This window comes from Parasteatoda tepidariorum, chromosome X2 (assembly GCF_043381705.1).
Source record: "Parasteatoda tepidariorum isolate YZ-2023 chromosome X2, CAS_Ptep_4.0, whole genome shotgun sequence".
Classification (NCBI taxonomy): Eukaryota; Metazoa; Arthropoda; class Arachnida; order Araneae; family Theridiidae; genus Parasteatoda; species Parasteatoda tepidariorum.
The window spans coordinates 25,776,774-25,780,338 of NC_092215.1; positions in this window are offsets into that span (position 1 = coordinate 25,776,774).

Genomic DNA, 3,565 nt, shown 5'->3' on the forward strand with positions numbered 1-3,565 from the left:
TATTCCGGTTGTTATGAGCAAAACATTATTATATTACAAGCAAAAAATAAATAAAAATAATTGAATGAAATACTAAAAGCATGTAAAAAAGGAAAATAACTTTAAAAATGTATTCCTTACCAGGGCCATTATAGTTATTATATTGTGCTGCAAAGAAACAATTTTGTGTGTTATTTAAAGGCAACCAAGCATTAGTTACAAATATATTTATTTTTAAAACAACATTTTTTAACTCACAAAAAATGATACAAATTTAATGATTGCTTAAATCATTTAAAAATAATATTCTAAACTCAAATTGAAATGATTTACACTCACAGATGATAGATTTTAATGAATGTAATTGAGTCACTGAATTACTGCGGTAATAAAGAACGATTTACGTTTCTACTGCATGTTTTGAAAATCAAGGCGTAATTTTTGTTACTATTTTAATTATTTCTGAAGACATTTGGGAGCCCTTTGATCATGTACAGTAATTTATTACTATCCCTGTCCCAAATTTGTTGCAACTTTTGAATACTTTTGTACTGATTATTAATTCTGATGATTTTATGATTTTACTTGAATATTTTTCTGAAATTTCAGGATGCTATGCAATCGATCAACAGGATTTACTTACCAAGCATTGAATCCTTAACTCAGTACCAAATTAGGTTCAAACCTCCAGGGCTCGTTCGCTCTTTAGCCACGCCCATTTTGTTAAAACTATTCCATCAGTAATTGTACAAAACTATGAATCGGAATTCACTAGTAGTAGAGTTTTATTGGTGTCTATTGCATCAAGAAATTATTCATGACTCCATCTACTTAAAATGCAGCAAATAATTTGAGGCAAAATTACCGACCTAAATGTAGCAACGAATTTGTAGCGGAGGGAGTAATAATTTCTTATAATCAGTGCATTTTAAAATAATTCAACATTATTAATACCTTACTCACTTGTTAAAATTAAAATTTAGTTGTGGATTTTAAGAAAGGGAGGATTAGCTATGCTTGTATTTTTTTCCATTAAGTTTAATAGAGTTACACATACTTGTAAAACATATATTTAATGTGTATATAAATATTATACTGCAGAAAAACATAATATGATTGGGTTCCGTAAGGCAATTTTAACAACTCTAAAACTGCCATAATTTTAAAAAAAGCTTAGAAGCTATTTCGTGTTTCGAATTAAAACAAACTGACCGTTTATTTTCAATTAAGTTTTATTTTATTTAATCAATTTAGTTTATAGATCGATAAGTTTCAAAGATAAAGTTAATGTATTATTTTTCTTTTACTTTAAAACAAGCTGAGACTACGAATTTTAAAAAAATTAAGCTCTGATTCATTTCAGATTAACTAAATTATTTACTTATCCGGTTTATATATCTCCAGAGTATGTAAATATTTACTTATCTTATGTCTCACCTTGCATTTATTTAAATTGCAGTAAAAAGTGCTTAATTTTACACAGAAACCCAGTTTTTATTCTTGCAGAATTAAATAATATTATATTGTTATCCATCAAAAAGATAAAATTAGAACAAGAGTGTGTAATATAAACCATTCGAGGTTTTTTAGTAATTTTATTGTTTTCAGTGATATATTTTATTCTTGAATTGATTTCCTTGTTTTTCATGATATAATTTATTACTTTATTCTTGATTGCTTTTATCATTCAAATGATTGCAAATCATTCAGATGATTTAAAAAATTTTTAAGTTCGCAGTTTATAAGTATATTTTAATTTTTTTTTTTTAATTCTCTGACAGAGCAGTGAAATTCTGACACCTAAATACGAAATTTTTCATTTATTTTCACTATAACATATTATCGTAATTTAAAATTTAAGCTTATTTTTTATTACCACTTTTCACTTATATTATTTTCATGTATCGATTACATTTAACGTTACTTAATAAGCTACTTCCCGTGATATGAATTGAAAAAAAAATCCTGAAAGAAAAGCTCTGTAAATTACATGAAAAGCTGCTAAGCTAGCTTTTCCTTATTATATATTTTTGGTATATCTTAAAAAAGGCAAAAATTTATTAAAAGTCTAAACTTAAAAGCTAAGTATCTGAAAACTAAATAGGTTAAGCCAAGTTATATGAAATTACTTAATATTACGGATTTCTAAAATGTTTTTAGTAAAATTTCTTTAAGTATTTTAAATAAGTAAAAATATATTTATGAAAATGATTTATTTTCCTGGATATTTTTTCAAAGGATCATCAATCATTCATCAGATTTGCATGCATACTTTAATAAATAAAGGATGGAGAAATTTATTTAGCTTTGAATGAATTCAATATTTTTTCAAAATATAAAATTCTAATTTGATAATTGTCTATCTTACCTTCTGAGCATGCTGTGAGAACAGCGACAACAAAGACCATGAGACAAATTTTCATAAAGGTGTTCATTTTTATTATATAGTTTAAATGCCTTAAATAGCAGTTAGTTTGACAAGATGAGTTAAATTTTAAATCTGCCTTCTGCGCGATATCTTTTATACCAATCTGCTTTCAAAGAAACAAAAATTACCTCTTTGCAAATTTAAAATTTCCAAATCATTAATTGGTTTTCGTGAAGTTAATTTTATTTACAGTAAAACACATGCCAATTGCGTCAATTGAATTTGATTCGTTTAAAAATGCCTTCAATGCTGTTTAAACCTATAAAAATCATATCGCAAATATTTTAATCCGAAACAGTGTCGAAGAGATTAAAAATTTTGCAATATATTTTAAGTTCTCTCTTATTTTCCTTTAAAGAGAAGCTGCAAAAATAAATTTTACAACCCTGGCGTAGGAATATATTACGTGTAAATATCTGATTGGTTTAATTTCAGTTGCAAAATATATTTAAAGCGAATATCAAATGAAATATTTCAATAGAGCGTTCCCCTTCCAATGAGGTGAACTGGGTTCGAATCCCAGCAAAGGCTGGTCGATACAAATCCACATCCGGATTAAACCAACCACATTGCTGACTTGAAATATCTTCAGTGGTAGACGTATCGTGCAACTAAGGCAAATTTCTATCAATACTGGATGAAAGAGTTGCCTTGTCTTCTGGATTGGGCTCCAAATTACAAGGCTACGGAGTTGATCATTAGTAGTCGTAAATTCCAAATTTGATCAGCTGATCAACGACAGTTGTAAAATAAAATAAAAACTCTACTAAGAGCCGCAATGGCTCAGGGAATAGATCGTCCGCCCTCCAATGAGGTGAACTGGGTTCGAGTACCAGTGGTGGCTGGTAGATCCAAATTCCGCACCTGGCTCGCACTGACCACAGTTTTGACGTAAAATATCCTCTGTGGTAGACGTTCCCTTGCCGTCAAGCTAACCACGGGAGCTTTCCGTATTTTTCCTCTCCATGTAACGCTAATGTGAATTAGTTCCATCAAAAATTCCCCCACGAGAGCAAATTCCTGACATTACTTGGTCCAGGAGTTCCCTTGTCTTCTGGATCGGGATAAAATTTACAAGGCTGCGTAGTTGGTAGTCGAAAACGCAAACCCAAAATTGAGTCGGCTGAATAACCAGGGTTTTATTTATATATATATATA